Source organism: Papio anubis, chromosome 10, assembly GCF_008728515.1.
Source record: "Papio anubis isolate 15944 chromosome 10, Panubis1.0, whole genome shotgun sequence".
Lineage (NCBI taxonomy): Eukaryota > Metazoa > Chordata > Mammalia > Primates > Cercopithecidae > Papio > Papio anubis.
The window spans coordinates 58,000,972-58,021,367 of record NC_044985.1 but is presented as its reverse complement, the minus strand read 5'-3'; the positions used below and the strand labels follow the sequence as shown (position 1 = coordinate 58,021,367).

The 20,396-nt window shown below is 45.0% G+C and overlaps 1 long non-coding RNA gene across 1 annotated transcript; it reads right to left on the bottom strand.

Annotated features, from left to right (window-relative positions):
• Positions 1-836: 836 nt before the first annotated feature.
• Positions 837-8,199, bottom strand: LOC101003317. The gene is made up of 4 exons (XR_002516159.2): positions 6,318-8,199; positions 4,904-5,283; positions 2,860-4,767; positions 837-967 (listed from the first exon to the last, which is right to left on the bottom strand). It is a non-coding gene; the product is annotated as an uncharacterized LOC101003317 (long non-coding RNA).
• Between the last annotated feature and the right edge of the window lie 12,197 nt (positions 8,200-20,396).

The window sequence follows — 20,396 nt, the reverse complement described above, 5'->3', positions numbered from 1 at the left end:
GTCTCGTCTGTAAGGCAAGTGCGCCGTGTTAAGAGGCGGGGTCCCCCTTAGTGCCCTGCTTTCACGGACGTGCCCGAGAAATCTCTCCAGGATTTTCACCCGGGAAGGCGGAGGACCAGGCCACACGTGGGCGCCCCCACATTTTGCAGGCTGGAAGCATCCTGAAGTCCTCCCTGGACCTTGTCAGTGTGAAAAGAGGTGTCCTCAAACAGACCAGGGTGCGTCTTCGAGTCCCCCAGCAACCGCTGAACTGCTTGTTTTTCTCTTTCTGGGCCCCGCTTTCTCTTTCTTCTCCAGGGTAACCAGAAGCTGTTTTTGAATCAGAAATACCAGCGCCCTCGGGCAGACCTGGGCGCTGGTTTTAACATAGCACACTCCCCACCAAACCCACACCCTGCTTCTTAGGAAAAAAAAAAAATTAAACTACCAACCCCAAACCCTCGAGTGCAAACGATGAGTTGTCGCGGAGCGGGTGCAAATGACAAGGATGTGGAACTGTGCCACCCGTGTTTTCTCTCCTCTTTTGCAAGATCTCTTGACCTAAAAGTACGACCAGAGTGGCACTGCTCTCGGCCCTGTGATGGAGCCTGGGTGCGTCTTGGCGCACTCCGTGGGTGGGGAGGGCTATGAGGGTCGCTTTCTTGGATTCCTGTTAAAATACTTTGGCTCAGAATGGTTTTTTTTCTTCTTCTTTTATTTTTTTCTCTTTTTTGTTTAAGGTGGCGAAAACACCAAGGAAATTATGACAGAGAAAGAGAAGGGACAGAGGAGAAGAGAACGAGAAGGCTCGTGTGGCTGTCAATGAAGTGCTGTGCCCTGGGAGACTGTAGTGGAAATGGGGGTGGGGAGGTGTGAAAAGTCCCTGGGGGACGCGGGGTGGAGGGTTGAGGAGAAATCAGACCGCCTAGACGAGCCGGAAAGCTCAGCAGGGGGACCCGGGGGCCGTTCCCAACAGGTGACTTCTGCCCTGGAAGAAGACAGTGGTTCTCGGCTTCCCATAGAGTCTCCGCGTGGATTTACTAATAGAGGGATTGTTAAGTGGCAGCGAGGCGTTTCCGACTCACCCTGTGCAGCCCGGGGAGGAGAAACGCCAAGATTTCCCCCGTCCACCTCCTCCCCCACCCCCAACACACCCTCTCCTTAAGGAAACCTGACAAAGTAATAAATAAGACAATCCGAAAAGCCACTTAGCACTAGTGACATTTTCAAGCCAACCATTTAAAACAGTTCTCGCAGACACCTCGGGCTCTGGCGCCCTGCTCGCCTTCCTCTTCTCCTCCTCCCCTCGGGTCCCCTCCCCTCCCCCTCCCGCCGTTTTCCCGTAGTTCCAGCTGTCCGACTCTAGACGTGGGCACTCGCATATTCCTTTAGATACACGCGTCTGCATCACAATAAAAGTTAGGGAAATCTTCCAAACGAACGCAGGCAAACACCCGGGCCACTTCAACTCTAAGGTGGGGCCCCAAGGAAATCTTTCGGAGGAAGTCCAGATTTTTTTCGTCTGACAGATTTTTTTCATCCTCTAAAAAAATCTAGTTTTTAAACAAAGATCAATGTGTTATGCTAAAGTGTTGAGCTGACTGTTAAAACATTTGGGGAAATAATGACAATGTAACAAAGGCCTGGTTTGGAGTGAATCATCACCCTTTTAAAAGTTAAAGCAATTTTCAGGAGAATAGCTTTCAGCAAACGCTTTACATTATTCAAAACGGCCAAATAATGCTCTATTATAGCGCCTGAATGCTGCCAGTCAGCCCCTAAGTGCAATTTGTGCAAAGGCCCCGGTGCCTTATCTCCACTTCTTTATAAAGAGGTGAATATAAAACAATTTCTTCCAAACCCAGACAGAGAGCACGAAAATTGCTTCCCTTTCTGCAATCAGGGCAATTTAACTGGAGTGCAATTAGCACTATTAAATGTCGATTCTGCATAAACAAATCTGACTGAGCAGCGAAAGTGGGGTGAGAACCTCATATACACTGAAACTGATTTTTTAAAATTATGTATCCGGGTCCTTTACAATTGATCCGTGACGTTTTCATCTTGGAATATATTTACATCATAAATACACTATGGTTAAATCAACATAATTTTTTTGCAAAAAAATTCAATACGAATCCTAATAAAGAAGAATAGGGTAATTAAAGGGAAGAGTTCACTTCCTTGGAACAAATATTGTTTCTCCCATCTAGGCTCTCCCGGGAGCTTTGATCTGAGCAACTGCTCAAGTTGCTGTGTTTAGAAGGCAAAGCCAGGGAAACAATTCGGTCATTAGCACTGATAGGAAGGATTGGACCTCCTAAGCCACAGATAAAATGCTTCTCCCTGATGCGCAGAAAACATAGTGGCGACTGGGAGGACCAGTTATTTTCTGAATAACTAGATATAGTAACTGGTTAAATATTAAGTGACTGCCCAGTCTCCCCGGAGCTTTGACCTAGCACAGAGTTTAGCAGCGGATATACACCACTGGGGTGGGGTGAAGTTGGGGTGGGGTGAGGTGGAGTTGGGGGGACTCCGGAATATGGTTGAAGGGGAGGCATTGCGGGAGGAGGAATGGAAGGTGCTCGCCTTGGCCAGGCTGGCTGCAGTCAAAGTCTGGACCACCGGGACTAGGAGGAGGGGTTGGGGGTGAAGGGAGCCCAGCCTATAAAAAGCATTTATCTGACCTGTCCTCCCTACTGCCTTTATTTATTTGCTAAGCCACAGCGCTCCTTTTTAAATGATTTGTGCAATTAATTATGCTTTTCATTTGCATGATCTTCACTAGAGCAGTGATTATCAGGTCAGCACGGTGTGGGAGTTGCAGAGATACATTAATAACTTGAGTTAAAAAAAGAAAAAGCTGCCCTTGTGTACCAATGTTGCCTGCCATGAGCAAGGGAGAAGGAAGCCCAGGAAGGTCCATAGTGCCTGTTGAGTCGGGCGAATCCTTTCCACAGTTGGAGTCTTGTCAGCGGTTGGTGAAAATGAAATACAGCCTTTGATTAGCAGGGAATCTTTTATAGTTAACACGTATTTATATTTTTTAAAGCACCAGTTGTTGAGATCAAATGGATGGAGAAAATTAATTAAAAATTGAGGAACTCTCCCACAGTTTCTGTTGAGCTTTCCTTTAATATTTGTTCTATAATGTCCTAATTCCAGCCCAACCCTTGCAAATGAAAGAGCAAGGAAGATTCAATAGGCCAATGGGACTTTCATCTTTTCTTTTTCTTTTGTATCTCAGAGGCGTCACTGCTATTTAGCAGTGGTAGAAGATGCAAATCTTTCTTGCCTCTGTAGGGTCTACTGAAGAAATTGAAAACCCCTAGTCTATTAAGGATAGTCCAAACGTTTGTTACACAACTAATTTTCTGCTGTTAGATGTATCTGGGCCATATATTTTAAGCTTGCCTCGATCTGTTTATCTGAGCCCAAAATGCATGAACAATTAAGGGAAAGACTGGTGTGTCAAAGGAAGGAAGGTGACTGTAGACTGTGTGATGATTTTAATGACTGCAATTATTGGAAGATTATTCAACAAGCATCATAGATTTGTTTACTGCATCACTCAGAAACTATGGGGGGCCTATTCAGCTTGGGGTTTTACTTTCCTCCCTCCCTCACCAACTACCAAAGAAGGGTCTTAGACCTAAGCAAATGTGGCATTCTGTAGTCACTTTCTTCTTTTTAAGAGCATCTCTTCCAAAATGATGCACATGTATTGTCTCAGCCAACTCTAATGGAACCACCTTTGGAGACATTAAAGCAATCTTTTCACATAGACCTGAACTAATATCAAGAAAAGCCAGAGGCCAGGATTTTGATCATTACTCAGTTTCTCCTAGCCAGGGTACCAGTTTCCTCAGTGTTACCCTTTCATAGGCAGATTTGAGGAGGCTTCCAACTCTTTCCTCCTCTATCCAGGGCTTGGAGAAGGCACTACAACCACAAGATGTTAAACAGGAGTGTAGGCATACCTCCAGGACACCCTGGGATAAAGATTGGCTTTTCCTTCCTTCCCTTTAACACACCCTCTCCCATGTTATTTCCTATCACAACTCCTGATGTTGCTTTATTAAAAATAAGTAAGTAAAAAGAAAAGGTATGGCTAAATGCATATCCGTTTGTGACTAAGGAAGTTTTTACTGTAAATACAGACACAAGGATGCAAGTAAGGAAAGTTTCTTGTCTGATATCAACAAAATGATCCTCAGTCCACAATAATCTATAAATTGTGGCATGGGCTTTGCTCATTAATCGTGACAGATTTGGAAGGGAGATTGGGGGAAAAATGAACAGCAAATATCCCCACTAACACCCCCTTTCTTCCCTCCCCTGTACTCCTGTAGAACTGAGACCGGAGTGACTGTGCCATCTAGACTTTCTTCCTGGGTTCTGTAATCGCCCAAACTCAAGCTTAAGGTGGACTTGCCTGGAACCTTCCCTGTTCAAATGTGAGCCTGCAGGATTCTGCAAGTGGCAATTAGGAGCCTATTACAAGCCATTAGATTGATCAATGTACCTTAAACAATGCGAATGAATTATATGACTGATTTATATGGGGAAGAAAAAGAAAGCAGTGGGGGAGGACGATTTCATCTCCTTTACATCCACACGCTGTTCTGGAGAAGAACCGGGCCCAGCCTCTGGTTCATCATAGCTTAGAACCACCCGAGCGATTTATCTAGAAAACTTTTCAAGCAAAGACAAGGTCCTCTCAGCTTGTCCGGTGGGTGGTGAGGTGCACGTTCTCTGCCTCTCTCTCGGCTTCCTAAGGAAGAGCTTAGAAAGACCAAGGCCCCGAGGGGCGGCGGAAGGTCACAGCGACACCACTCCGCTAGCCAAGGACACCACCCGGAGCGGGCCCAGCTGCCTCCTTCCCTAGAGTCTGTCCCCAGAGAGAGGGAGGACGACTTACATATTTGTTTAACGGAGTGCTGGAGAGCTGCGTGGCCTCCTAATTACGTCAGGAACACAGAACCATCAGCCCTTGAAGTTTCCAGCGAGACTTCGGAAGGAGCGGCGACCCGGCTCCAGGCGCGAGATGACGCGGGGGGTGGGGAGGGAGGGTACTCCGTGGAACGGAACTCCAAGCTAGGGCTGGCGGTTCCAGCTAATCTATCTGGCGAAGACAAAATTACAACAGAGCTGGAGCGATCAAAGCTGGCCCCCGCCCCCACCCCCACCCCCGCCCGCCCGCCTTCCCGGCCCAAAGTCTGTTTGTAGTTGTCTCCTCGACTGCAGACACACTCGTCCATCTTCTCACGACAAGGAAATTCCTGCCAGTTTTCCCAGAGCCTGCAAGGAGAGGACAAACGCACTTCACCCGTCCCAGAGGAGGAGGATTCCCTTTGTTTAACCTCCTCCTCCCACAGTCGGCCTTCAGCTCTGAAATGGGGGAGGGGAACAGGGGATGGAAAGACCGTGGGCGGGGAAGGGCGGTTATAACAGAACCCCAGGTCCCACTCTGCCTTGCTGGTCCCTCCTCTTCCTCCTCCCTCTTCTCTTTCCAAGCTTCTCCCCCACCTCTCTCTCCCTCCTTCCGATCTTCTAGAGCCTCTTCCCACCCAAGTCCTCTCTCGGGCTCGCGCGCCCAGAGCCTGGGCAGGCGCTGTTTATTTCCCGGCCTTCGTGGTTTGGCGGGAAAGGGCTTCGTCCTGGCTTGTTCTTGAGTGTCTGGGACAAATCCTTTTGTTTGTGTCTAAACGTGGAATGAGAAGCCTTCCAGGTTGATAATGGGGCTCAGAGAGAAGAGGAAAATATCAGAGAAGCAACATGCGTGTGTCTTTTGCAGCCAGTATGCGATGGCAGTCCAGGGTTTGGAACCCCTTCCAGGTGGATCATGATTTCGCACACACACCCAACTGTGCTCATCTGTCTTTCATTACCCATGTTCCACTCTCCTGGGTTCTTTTCTAAGTTAGTTCCTTTCAGCCCTCTCCTTCCTAGACCCTCTTCTCAGAACGCTACCGTTCAGTGAGAGGGTGAGAAAAAAAGATAGATCGTAAGACTCCCCTCGAGGACCGAAGCACCCCCGTGACATATCCGGAAACAGGCCAGCCCTGGGCCGACACGTCCATGCTTTCTTGATTTCGGCCACTGTAGAGCCCAACCCTGACAGGCTGGACTTTCCTGTCACACCCACCGATGTCAAACCACGCCCTTCCAGATCCAGAAGGATACCCTCCGCCCTGACCCGCTTTCTGGAACATTGACTGAAGGGTATATACACAGGGGGAGAGGAAGTCTCCGTGCACTTTAGACACGTGCTCCTCCCCCTCGCCCCGTTGCCACATGCAGAATGTACACTGATGACAAACAGACACACTTACCAGGGCACATGCCAGCGGCGTCCATCCTCCTTCCCAGCCAGGCATCAGCAAGCGAGACCGCCTTGAGGCAGGTGCCATCGCCGCAGGGAGGGTGGCTCCCAGCTCCAGATGTCTCCCTGGGAGTCGGGGCATTCAGGTACCCCAAAGCCAGTTTCGAGCCTCCCGGGCGGGGTGGGCGACCTTGACGAGTATGGGCGTCCCCCTCCGCCTCCCGCTGTGCTTCCGCGCCGCTTCCTGCTCTGCACCACCTCCGCCGCCGCAACTGCCCGAGCGCCCCTCTCCGAGAAGCCCTCTGCCCGCTGCATGCAGCCCATAGGCTCCGCTACATCTGGGATGCATTGCCCCTTAATTGTCAATCCCATTATTGTGATCAAGTGAACGTTGCTAATCTCTACATTTATTGTTTAGGTAAATAGAGGCTGCATTTAATCAATATGCAGGGCCCCAGCTCTCGCAGCGCCAAGTAACTTAAGTCAACGGTGAAGATTTCAGTGTGTGCGTAATTACAGTGCTCGCGGAATCATCACTCCAGCTCAATTCCACGTCTCTTCGCTGACCCGGGGGAGGGGGAGGAGGGAATGGGAGGAATCTCCACCCTCCAAGGGGTCGAGGGCCGGCTCCTGAAGGGCAAGTAAAAGACTTCGTGGCGGTGACACCGCGCGCCTGGCCCGCGCCCTCGGCGATGCGCACTGTGAGCGCGGGGGCCTGAGGCGGGACTGGGGACTGCCCCCGACTTCTGAGCGGCAGAATCTGGCGCTTGGCGCCCCGGCTCTACCGCTCCTGGACCCCTCCCCTTCCAAATTTGCCTCAGGGAGGAGGGTGGTTCCCCATTCGGCGGGTCCCCGGCAGGCGGGAAAGCGGGGGCGGGGCCCTGGAAGTGGGTTGCCCCAAGTTCGCGACGCCCCTGCCCCAGCACGCAGGCTCCCTCTTCTCTTCTGCAGCTGCCGGGAGCAGCAGAGTTCCTTGCCCGCGGGGAACTCCCAAGAATTCCACGATTGGGCGCGCAGAGCGCGGGTTATTTGCCCTTCTTCCTAAATAGCTATTGTTTCCTAATTTAAGAGGACCTTCGCCGGGCTAGAACGTCAGGGATGCGCAGCAGGGGGTGGGCGGGTCTGGGGAGATGGGCGGTTCGCGCCGGCGAGGGGTGGTATCAGCTCCTTACAGTAGCTTGGCTCCCGGAGTGGTGTCAGAGTGAGGGCCTCTGGGTCTCGGCGGAGAAAGGGTTAGCTGAGAATCTTCCGGGGGGGCGGCGGAAAGAACCCGACCGCCACGACACCTTGGAGTGGGGCCCGAGAAGCTGATCCTCAAGTTTGAGGCGCCAACACTTCTCTTTCGGCAACTCTGTTGTCGCGAGTTTCTCTTTCTTCTGGTTCCTCTTTCTCTGCTCCATTCCCGGACAAGTCGGACATAAACAACCAGTAACTTCAGTTGTAACCAGATACCCTCCTTGCATGGAATTGTCCGGCTTTATGTAAGCAGGATTCTGAGGTCAACTCATCATTTGACAGTTTAGGGTGCCATTGCAACCTCCCAACGAAATTACAGCTGAAGTTTGAATATAAGGGCCCATGGTATTTGATGGCAGCTGGCTGTTTTTAATTTTCGGAATGGAACAGTTTTCGTATAAGGTATCCCTCCCTGCTTTCTTCTTCCCTTAAGTTGAATAGCATTTGGAACAAGAGGGAAATGAAACACAAATGTCAGTGCAATCCCGAAAACCTTTTTCTTTCTATTTCTACATTCAGAGCCTCCCCTCTGACCGGCCTAAGCTATTCCTAAGCCTGTAACTCTCCCCATCAGTTGGGCAGACCTCTTACCACTGGGCTGCAAACCAGTGCTGCCTCTGCCTCTACAGTACAGATAAACGTGATGTAAGACTTTTTTTTTTTTTTTTTGAGACAGACTCTCACCCTGTCGCCCAAGCTGGAGTGCAGCCACGCGATCTCGGCTGACTGCAACCTCCACCTCCCAGGTTCAAGTGATTCTCCTGTCTCAGCCTCCCGAGAAGCTGGGATTACAGGCGCCCGCCACCACGCCCAGCTAATTTTTTGTATTTTTAGTAGAGTCGGGGTTTCACCATCTTGGCCAGACTGGTCTCGAACTCCTGACCTCGTGATCCACCCATCTCAGCCTCCCAAAGTGCTGGGATTATAGGCATGAGCCACTGCACCTGGTCCAGACTCTTTTGATTAGGAATGTCAACTTAACCTTTTCTGGATGGCAGTTGTTTTTAAGCCAGGATAAGGAAAAGAAAGGCAAGAGAGCTGATAGCCAGGGCTCCTGGGTAAGCACAAGCCCTTTGGAGGTCTCAGGAGCTGGGTGTGAATTAAGGCCCACCACTTTAAGGCCCTGTGACCTTGGGCAGGCCTTGAAACTTGTCTTTCCTCCTCTCTAAAACGAAGCTAATAATTTCGACTTTGAAGGATTGTTGTGAAGGTTAAATAAAACTATATAGGAAAATTCCTAACAATGTGCTCAATACTTATTAATAGTTGAGCTAAAAAAGTTCCTGCCTTCCATTTTCCACTGAAATAGCATTCCCAGCTAAAACTTACTGTGAAACTAAAGGCAAAGCCAACAGCCGCTATAAAACAGAATTTTAGTGTGTGTGTGGGAAGCACAGGGCCTAGTACAGAAGCAAGGTTGGATGAGGATGAATGCAATGACAGCCTGCAGCTGCCTGATTTGGAAGGAGTAAGGTTAGCTGCTCCAGTCAGCCACACATTTCATGGTCTGGCTTTCATAGTTCTGCAGGAGGGGAAGAGGAGGCCTTGTCTCTAAAAATAATAGCTAATATTTATTGAGCAATTATTATATACCAGGCATTCTGCCAAGTGCTTTACACACAGCATCTCATCTAATCCCCACAATAACCTTACCAGGTGAGTCTTACTGATATCTTTTTTAAAACTTTTATTGTAGAAAAGACCTGCTGAGCACAGTGGCTCAAGCCTATAATCCCAGCACTTTGGGAGGCCAAGGCAGGGCAGATCCCTTGAGCCCAGGAGTTTGAGACCAGCCTAGGCAACATGGTAAAACCCTGTCTCTATAAAAAATACAAAAATTAGCTGAGCATGGTTGTGTGTGCCTGTGGTCCTAGCTACTGGGGAGGCTGACATGCGAGGATAGATTGAGCCTGGGAGGTCGAAGCTGAAGTGAGCCATGATTGCACTCCAGACTGGGTGACAGAGCAGGATCCTGTCTGAAATTTGAAAAAAAAAAAAAATCAAATACTTATTTAGAAATAGAATATTTTAATGAGCCCTTCTATATCCATCACCCAGTATCAACAGTTGTCAGCTCATGGCCAAACTTGTTTCATCTCTATCCCATCCATTTCCCTCTTCCTTATTTTGAGGCAAATTTCAGATATTATATTATTTTATTTGTAAATATTATGGTATGCATCCAAATGTCAAAGAAAAAACACCAAAAATTCTCCAATACCATGTTATTCTATAATTATATCTAAACACATTAAAGTCTCCCCAGTTGTGTCATAAATGATTTTTTTAGTTATTTTTTTTTCAAATCAGATCTAAACATGCACACATTGCATTTAGTTAATATACCTCCCAAGTGTCTTTTAATCTATACGTTATTCTCTCTTCCTTTCCTTGCAAATTATTTGTTCTGATATCCCCCTCCCCACCCCCACCCTGTTTTTCTAAGAGACAGGGTCCCACTGCGTTTTCCAGGACAGACTCCAGTTGCTATTCACAGGTGGGATCATAATGCACTACAGGCTCAAACTCCTGGTCCCAAGGGATCCTCCTACCTCAGCCTCCCCAGTAGCTGCAACTACAGATGCACACCACAGCCCTCAGCTGATATTCTTTTATATGTAAAGGTTTAATTAATTAATTCAGAGACAAAGTCTCACTCTGTTGCCCAGGCTGGAGAACAGTGGTGCAATCACAGCTCACTGTACCCTTGACCTTCTGGGCTCAATGGATCCTCCTCCCATCTCAGCCTCCCAGGTGGCTGGTACTACAGGAACATGTCACCTTGCCCAGCAATTTATTTATTTGTTTACTTTTAGTGGAGACAGGGTTTCACCATGTTGCTCAGGCTAGTCTCAAACTCCTGGGCTCAAGTGATCCACCCGCCTTGGCCTCCCCAAAGTGTTGAGTGTAAGCCACTTTGCCTGGCCTTATTCTTTTTATAAATGAAGAAACTCAGAGAGGTTGAAGGAATTTAGTAAGGGATAGAAAAGGAATTTAGTCCAAGATATGACCAATTCCAGAATCCAAGCACTTAATGGCTTTATTATATTCACTTTAAATCAAGTGATGAAAAGCATGACACAGAAGAAACATAATCACTCATAAAAGATTTCAGAACATGCATGACTCCCCTAAGCAACCAGTTCCTTTACCAAGTACCCATGGAAAACTGTTCACTTAAAACCCAGGCAAGGCTTGAAATGCGGGAAGAGAAATTGAAAACAGAATAACCCAGTATCCTCCTTATGTTTTGAATCTGCCTAAATAAATCCTGCATGCAAATGTATCCATAACGTAAAATAATTTTTACTTCCAACAAATATTTAGCAAGGCAAAAACATTTCTTAAATCTATCAGGTTTTTTTCTCCTTTTTTCTTCTGTTTTTCCTGATCTCCCTTTCTCTCTGTTCTCTATAGCTAAGATAAGGCGAAAACATCTCTTTCAAGCAATTATTTTAAAATACCAGTCAAATTAACAATTTGGTAGTCTGATATGTGATATCTGGCTTTTGTTATGGTAGTTTTGAAACCACAGTTACCCTAGCAACTGAATACATTTTTTCTTTAAAAAAATTTTAGCTGTCTGAAGGAGAAAAAAAAAGAAAGAAAAAGAAAACTTCGTGCCAGAATTTTCCCATAATAGCTTCCATTAACTGCAGTGACTTCTATTGGAGAGGCCAGCACTGCTGTCTCCTGCTGTCACCAGTCATTCACTGATCTAGCAGATGTTTTGTTTGATAAGGCCAATTTGAGTTTTATAAAACATTTATTTTTTTCACCTCCAAGGAGCAAATACTAGTAAGGATGGATTCAACGTCTATCACTGGATACCATACAAGGGCATCAACCTGCCAGTGGAGCTTGTAGGTGAGAAGAAAAACTAAAACAAATCTAAAGGCTTCATTTATTTAAAAAAAAAAAAAAAAAAAAAAAGGGGGGGGGGGAGAAAAAAAAAGAGGAAGGATGGTTAAAGGGTATTAGAACAGTCCCTAAAAACTTAGCAAGAGGCCAGGTGCAGTGGCTCACGCCTACAATCCAAGCACTTTGGGAAGCCAAGGTTGGCGGATCACCTGAGGTCAGGAGTTAAAGACCAACCTGGCCAACATGGTGAAACCCCATCTCTACAAAAAATACAGAAATTAGCCAGGCATGGTGGTGCACGCCTGTAATTCCAGCTACTCGGGAGGCTGAGGTGGGAGAATTGCTTGAACCTGGGAGACGGAGGCTGCAGTGAGCTGAGATCATGCCACTGCACTGCAGCCTGGGCAACAGAGTGAGACTCCATCTCAAAAAAAAAAAAACTTGGCAAGAGGAAAAAGGGAACAGAAGAGCCAACAGTCTATAATAGAATCTTTCTGGCAATACCTGCTAACTATGCAGTTGCCAAAGAGGGCAATGATGCTAGTTAATGAGAAAAAGGAAGAAGAAAGGGAGTGATGCACATTGCATTGAGTTTTGTAGATTTGATAAACCATGGGTTGGCTTTTTTTTTTTTTTTTTTTTTTTTTGACTAAGTCTTCCTCTGTTGCCCAGATTGGAGCACTGGAGTGCAATGGTGCGACCTTGGCTCATTGGCTCATTGCAACCTCTGCCTCCTGGGTTCAAACAATTCTCCTGCCTCAGCCTCCTGAGTACTGGGATTACAGGCACGCACCACCACGCCCAGCTAACTTTTGTATTTTTAGTAGAGATGGAGTTTCACCATGTTGGTAAGGCTGGTCTCGAACTTCTGACCTCGTGATCTGCTCGCCTTGGCCTACCAAAGTGCTGGGATTACAGGCATGAGCCAACGCACCCAGCCCATGGGTTGGCATTTTAAGGAGGTGAAGTAGATAAGACTCAGCAAGGCAAAAAAGATGTACATTAGGACTTCTTGGAGCAACTAGACTCTGAATGTTGGCGAAAATGTTCACTTCCTCTGAACAAAATCCCTTTCACAGTCATGCTTGTAATGCAGACAGCTCTAGGTTTCTTTTCTTAAAACACACACACAAACTGATTTTATAAAAATATCCATATCCTTTCTCTTGAATAGAAGGTTTTAAGACCTGGAGCTATAGTGTGGGGAAATCAATAGATGGCAAAAGAAGTACGGGGTGGTTCTGCCCCTGTTAGTAAGATACCGCCTTTCATGGGCCTCCTGGGGCTCATTTATGGAGTCATTCTGTAGAGGACCAAAATAAGCCAAAATCCAAAACAGGAGGTTATCCTTTGCAATATAACAGTTCAACAAAGTTTGAAAGAATGAAGGTTCTCATCCTTGGGATTTTATTTTAGATTGCCCTACCTACCTAAGTATAATATTTTGACTTGAGGAATTATATATTGAGCCAAGGTGAGAACTAAAAAAACAGAAAGAGAATCAACTCTTTTTGCAGAAAATGTAATTTTTCTATAGTAAACTCACCCTGCACTAACTCTCTCCCTCTCCCGGTCTCTCTCTGTGTATGTGTGTGTGTGTGTGTACACACACACACACACATATATATAGTCCTAATAAGCACATTTTTTTTTAAAGCTAAATGTAAAAGACAGCAAAACCAGCAAGATCAGTTAGGATTTTTTCTTAACTACTTAAACTTTATTAAAGGAACTTGCTGCTTCTTTGTTGACCATCTGCAAGATGCTATACCTGGGTTACATTTTCAGTCTTGAATCCCACCCTTATGTAAGATCTAAAACTGGAGAAGAATGGCTGTCCAAAGGAAAATCTGGACACTTTTAGCATAAGAAGGGGTACTGGATATTGGGAAGAGAGAAACAGAAATATTAACTACAGATAGCAAAAAAGAAAAACAAATTAATATTGATTAATTAGAAGAGCTGAGGAAATCTGGAATGAAGGATTACTCTGAAGTATTTAAGCACCAGTAACAACAGACATTGCTACCAGAATTAGAGAACTGTGTAGTAAATTCAGTTCTTGTTTCCAGTCCTTATCCCTTTTCTTTTCTATTTTAACATGCTCCTTATTTTGAAATATAATTAGAAGCTTACAAAAAAGTTGCTAGAATCTTACAAAGAAACATTCCTGTTTATCTTTTAGCAGATTCGCCAGGTTTTAACATTTTGCATCATTTGCTTTGTTACTCTCTCAGAAGATTCAGATTTTCAAAGAAGACATGGGTTTGGTTTGAGATCAGCTAAGTTTGAGAGAAAAGTGGAATGTCTGAGCAGAAAAGCTTGGCTGGGTGCGGTGGCTCATGCCTGTAATCCCAGCACTTTGGGAGGCCTAGGCGGGCGGATCACCTGAGGTCAGGAGTTCAAGACCAGCCTGGCCAACATGGTGAAACCCTGTCTCTACTAAAAATACAAAAATTAGCCGGGTGTGGTGGTGCGCCCCTATAATCCCAGCTCCTCAGGAGGCTGAGGTGGGAAAATTGCTTGAACCTGGGAGGCAGAGGCTTCAGTGAGCCAAGGTCATGCCACTGCACTCCAGCCTGGGTAACAGAGCAACACTCCATCTCAAAAACAAAAACGAAAACAAAAACAAAAACAAAAAAAAGAGCTCAGCAGACTGACAGTCAAGGATCTAAAACTCAAGAAATAGACTACTCAGAAAGATAGCAATTTGAAGAAAAAATTAAGTGGGACTAATTTGTTTGAGGACATGGATTTTGAGGAAAAGCCTAATGCTGAAAGGCAAAAGGCCTTAATTCCAGCCAGTGAAAAGGCATGTGATTCTATTAATATATGAATTGTAACTTCCCTTTAGGGTCATTTGCTATTATTCTTCTTTCACATTTGGAGACGACTTCGAAAATACATGAGGCTTATTGTATGGTTTTATCCAGGGGAAATTTATAAGAAATTGAAAGTATTGTCATTAATATGGCTTGTAGGTAACATATATGTTCCAGTTACCATTGTTTTGTAACAAATTACCCTAAAACTTAGTGGCATAAAATGACGACTTTATTATGCTCACAGATTCTCTGGATCAGGAATTCAGATTGGGTATAGTGGGTATGGATGATAATCTGAAGCCTTAGTCAGGAAGAGTCAAAGGCTGTGGCTAACTCAACGACTAGGGGCTGGAATCACCTGGATATGATTTCACTCACTTATCTGGCAGAGGATGCCGGCTTTTCTTTTTTTTTTTTAGGTGGAATTTGGCTCTTGTTGCCCAAGCTGGAGTACAATGGCACGATCTCAGCTCACTGCAACCTCTGCCTCCCAGGTTCAAGCGATTCTCCTGCCTCAGCCTCCTGAATAGTTGGGGTTACAGGCATGCGTCACCATGCCCAGCTAATTTTGCATTTTTAGTAGAAATGAGGTTTCACCATGTTAGCCAGGCTGGTCTCAAACTCCTGCCCTCAGGTCATCTGCCCTCCTTGGCCTCCCAAAGTGCTGGGATTACAGGTGTGAGTCACCACATCAAGAAGGATGCTGGTTTTTAACCAGGACACCTACCGTATGGTTTCTGCATGAGTGGGTGCAGGCTTCCTTACAGCATACCGTTGAATTCCTGTATTGAGTGTCCCAAGACAGCAAAATGAAACATGGTATTTTTGTGATCTAGCCTCAAAATTTACATAGCATCACTCTCCAGTACTCTTTTATTGAGACAGTCACAAGTGTTTGCCCAAGTTTAAGGGGAAAAGACATAAACTCCACTTCTCCATAAGACAAATGTTAAGGTCACATTATAAAAAGAGCACTTGGAATAGGAGATACTATTTCAGCCACTTTGGGAAAACACAATCTGCAATAAAACACATATGAATACATAAAGGGAGCATCTAACAGAGTGCAAAGAATAGGCATCTGAGAGTTATTTTTCATGTCTATGGTGGTTGAAATTTAAAGTATTTCCTCAAAGACTGAGATATAAAGAAAAGGAGGTGGCAGGCCCTTGGTGGCTCAACCTGTAATCCCAGAACTTTAGGAAGCCAAGGCAGGCGGATCACAAAGGAATCAGAGGTCGAGACCATCCTGGCTAACATAAGTGAAACCAAGTCTCTACTAAAATACAAAAACTAGCCTTGGTGGCTGAGCGCCTGTGAGGTGCTTCAGGCTGGGAAGACAGGAAGAATGGTAAACCAGGCCGGGCTTGCTGGTGAGCACAGAGATCTAGCCCTGCTCTCCAGCCCTGGGCGACAAGCCGAGACTCAAGTCTCAAAAAAAAAGAAGAAGAATTTTACATATCCCCTATGGTTTCTTTATTAGGAATTATTTTCCATAAATGTCCTGAAAGTGTAAGATTTACAGAGTTTTTAAAATTATTTTTATTTTATTATTATTATTATTTTTGAGACAGAGTCTCACTCCATCACCCAGGTTGGAGTGCAGTGGCTTGATCTTGGCTCACTGCAACCTCACCTCCCAGGTTCAAGCAGTTCTCATGCCTTAGCCTCCTGAGTAGCTGGGATTACAGGTGCACACCACCACATCAGGCTAATTTTTGTATTTTTAGTAGAGGCGGTGTTTCATCATGTTGGCCAGGCTGGTCTCGAACTCCTGACCTCAAGTGATCCACCCGCCTTGGCCTCCCAAAGTGCTGTGATTACAGGCATGAGCTACCATGTCTGGCCGGTGTTTTAATTAACATCTTGCTTTTACATGTACAACTTAGTGCATTGCAATTCTTTAAACATCTCATGAGCAGATGAACAGCAGCTCACGAGATGTTCAGAATTACAAAATCTATAGGAGTTTCTCATTTGGCCTAAAATTGAGGATGCTGATCTAATAACTAGATCACTCACATCTCTTTAAAATAAAATTTAATAGATTGCTTTAATAGAGAATTATTAATCATAGAAAAAATATTCAGTCTGTCAGGTGTACATTCTTTTTTATTAGCACCCATTTCATTATGTAATTCAAAGGTTTGGAATATTGGAAATCAGCCTGCATCTTTGAAAGAAACCTTAATACTTTTCTTTGTTACTGCAAGTATTTTTTTCTTTTCCTTTTTTTAAATATGAAAAGAGACTGAGGAATTGTCCTGATATTTGGTTAATAAATTAAAAACCTATGTTTAAATGCTTTAATATCCTGGTCCTGTTTCACTGTGTCATCAGGGGTTGGTTTATCAGCTGTAAAATTACATAAGAAACCTTTTAAATGTAGACCTGTTAACAATATTTGAACTGCTGTGCATATACTGTGATCTTCTAATAATGACTACATCAATTGTGACAGCTCACTGTAGCTCACCAGCACTAGCTCTGCAATTGCTGATGTATTTTCAGAGATCAGAGAAGGTAACAAGGCTGGGCTTTTTCCAGTATTCAGTGATTGTTACTCATTCAACATTTCAGGTCTTTTCTAGCCTTCTCCAAATCCTATTTTGCAAACCATATAAACGTTACTTTTTTTTTTGACACAAGTTCTCATCCTGTCACTCAGGTTGGAGTGCAGTGGCGTGATCACAGCTCACTGCAGCCTCAACCTCCCCAGGCTCAAGTGATCATCCCACCTCAGCCTCCCAAGTAGCTGGGACTACAGGCACGTACCACCATGCCCAGCTAATTTTTGTAATTTTTTTTAGAGTCGGGGTTTTGCCATGTTGCCCAGGCTGGTCTCAAACTCCTGGGCTCAAGTGATCAGCCTCAGCCTTCTAAAGTGCTAGGATTACAGGCATGAACTACAGCACCTGGCCAGAACACTACTTTTAAGAACCAAGAAACTGCTATATTTGAGTAGCCAATCAATTAAGAAGGCGGAAGAGATGTCGATTATATAGCAAGGACAGACCCAAGGGAAAGGAATTTTGAAAGTTGAACATTTTTCATTTTAAAACAATAAGTTTGGCTTGGTGCTGTGGCTCATGTCTGTAATCCCAGCAAATCACAAGAGAATCACTTGAGGCCAGGAGTTCGCGACCAGCTTGGGCTATGTAGTGAGATCCCATCTCCAACAACAACAAAAAAGTTTTTTAAAATTAGGGTGATATGGTGGTGTGCACCTGTAGTCCCAGCTACTCAGGAAGCTGAGGTGGGAGGATCACTCAAGCCCGGGAGTTTCAGAGTACAGTGAGCTGTGATAGCCCCACTGCACTCCAGCGTGAGTGACAGAGCAAGACCCTGTCTCTAAAACAAAACCCAGAAACAAAACAAAACAAAAAAATTAAGTTTAATGGAATACATCTCAGTTAACAGTTATGTTAGATGAGGAGGCCTAAGCTTAGAGCAAATCCAGCTTTCTCTGTGTCTAGTTCTACCATAATTGAGTGATGGGGAAAGAAGTATACAGCAATGTGTATAAGTTAGGGTTTGTTTGGCTACAGGTTTGAAAGCAATCAGAAACCAAAGTAGAGAACATTGGCTTGAAGTGCAGAAAAAAGTTTACTTCTAAACTGATAAAGTGACTCCATGGATCATCAGGGATCTGAGTGTTTTTCTCTCCCTCTTTTTTCCCCATTTGCTTGTGTCATCTATGATTTTTTAAAAATTATTTTTTATTTCAGTAGGTTTTGGGGGAATGGGTGGCATTTGGCTACGTAGATAAGTTCTTTAGTGGTGATTTCTGAGATTTTGGTGCACCCGTCACCCAAGCGGTGTACACTGTACCCAACGTGTAGTCTTTTATTCCTCACCCCCCTTCCACCGTTTCCCGAGTCTCCAAAGTGCATTGTATTATTTTTATGCCTTAGCATCCTCACTGAGTGCTTCTCTCTTTTTTTAGTACACAGCCTCATAGGTCAAGATGCTTCAGGTCCAGCTACTGTTTCTCTATTCTAATGAGCAGGAAGGAGAAAGGGCAAAGAAAACATGCCATCTACCCTTACAAACACTTCCCAGAAACTCAACTCAACAATTCAGTTAACATCTCATGAACTAGAATTTACTCAGAAGCCATATCTAGCTGCAAGGAAGGTTGGGACCTACAGTTTTTATTTCCTGTGGCTGTGTTTCTATCTAAAAAAATCTATAACCAAATACTACAGTTTGAATGTTTTTGTTCCCCTCAAATTTATGTGCTGGAAGCTTAATCCTCATTGCAACAGTGTTGAGAGGTGGGGGCTGAATGGGAGGCATTTCAGTCATGAAGGCTCTACCCTTGTGTGTGGATTAATGCTGCTATAAAAAAGAGCTTGCAGGAGTGGGCTCTCTCTCTTCTGCTCTTCTGCTACGTGAGGAACAGGGTTCCCCCTCCTCTGGAGGATGCAGAGTTCAAGGCACCATCATGGAGGCGGAGACCAGACCCTAACCCGATGCCAAAACTGCTGGCACCTTGATCTCAGACTTCTCAGCCTCCAGAACTGTGAACAATATATACCTGTTTATTATAAGTTCCCCAGTCTCAGGTGTTCTGTTATAGCAGCACAAATAGACTAAGGCACTAAGGAAAAAGGGGAGGTAACATATAATATTCCCTGACACAAAATAAGTCTTTTAGGAAAGGAGGGATGATCTAGGAACCAATAAACTGTTGTGAAACAAATTTACATGATGCTTGGCTAGTCAGTGTGTGACCAAATAGTAAAATGATTTTAAACTTTATTCTACCCAAATGAACATCAAGAATTCAAGAATTAGATTTAAATGAGACAAAACAATTATTTTTTATGTTATTAAGGGTGAAAGTGGCATTGTGGTGGTGTTAGGAAAATGCCCTTACTTTTTAAAGATTTACATTGAGGATAAAGGGGTGAAATGACATGGTCTTTGGCATTTACTTAAAATACATCTACAGGCCAAGGGCAATGGCTCTTACCTGTAATCCCAGCACTTAGGAAGGCTGAGGCAGGAGGATCGCTTGAGTCCTAAAGTTCAAGACCAGCCTGAGCAACATAGTGGGACACTGTCTCCACAAAAAATTTAAAAATTAACCAGGCGTGTTGGCACACGTTAGTCAGTCCAAGCTACTGGGGAGGCTGAGGTGGGAGGATTGCTTGAGCCCTGGAGGTTGAGACTGCAATGAGTTGTGCTCAAGCCACTATATTCCAGCCTGAGTGACAGAGCAAGACCTTCTCTCAAACAAACAAACAACCCCAAACAAAACAAAAACAAAAAACTCCTACAAAGAAAAAAGGGGGAAGATGAAAAAAATATAGTCAAAATCTTGATCATTGCTAATTTGGGATTGGGGCAGAGGCTCACACCTGTAATCCTAGCACTTTCAGAGGCCGAGATGGGCAGATCCCTTGAGTCCAAGAGTTTGAGACCAACCTGGGCAAAATGGCAAAAATCCCATCTCTACAAAAAATACAAAAATTAGTTGGGCATGGTGGTGCATGCCTGTGTTCCCGGCTACTTGGGAGGCTGGGGTGGGAGGATCAGCTAAGCCCAGGAGGTCAAGGCTGCAGTGAGCTGTGGGATCATTCCACTGTACCCCAGCCTGGGTGACAGAATGAGACCTGGTCTCAAAAAAATATATATATTTTTAAATTGGGGGTATGAGTACATGGGATTGATTGTACTATTATTTTTTAGTATGTTTGAAATGTTTCTTTTTTGTTTTTTGGTTTTTTTTTTTATTGAGATGGAGTCTCGCTCTGTTGCCCAGGCTGGAGTGCAGCGGCGTGATCTAGGCTCACTGCAAGCTTTGCCTCCCAGGTTCACAGCATTCTCCTGCCTCAGCCTCCCGAGTAGCTGGGAGGACAGGCACCTGCCACTACGCCCGGCTAATTTTTTGTATTTTTAGTAGAGACGGGTTTTCACCGTGTTAGCCAGGATGGTCTTGATCTCCTGACCTCGTGATCCGCCCACCTCGGCCTCCCAAAGTGCTGGGATTACAGATGTGGGCTACCACTCCTGGCCTGAAATGTTTCAGTAAACAAACTTTTTTGTAAATAATCAGGATCAAAATTTCTAAATCTTAGTTGGTAATATCAGTACCATGTAACCTTGGCCAATTTAATGTTTCTGTGTTTGAGTTTCTTCATATGTAAAATGCAAATAAT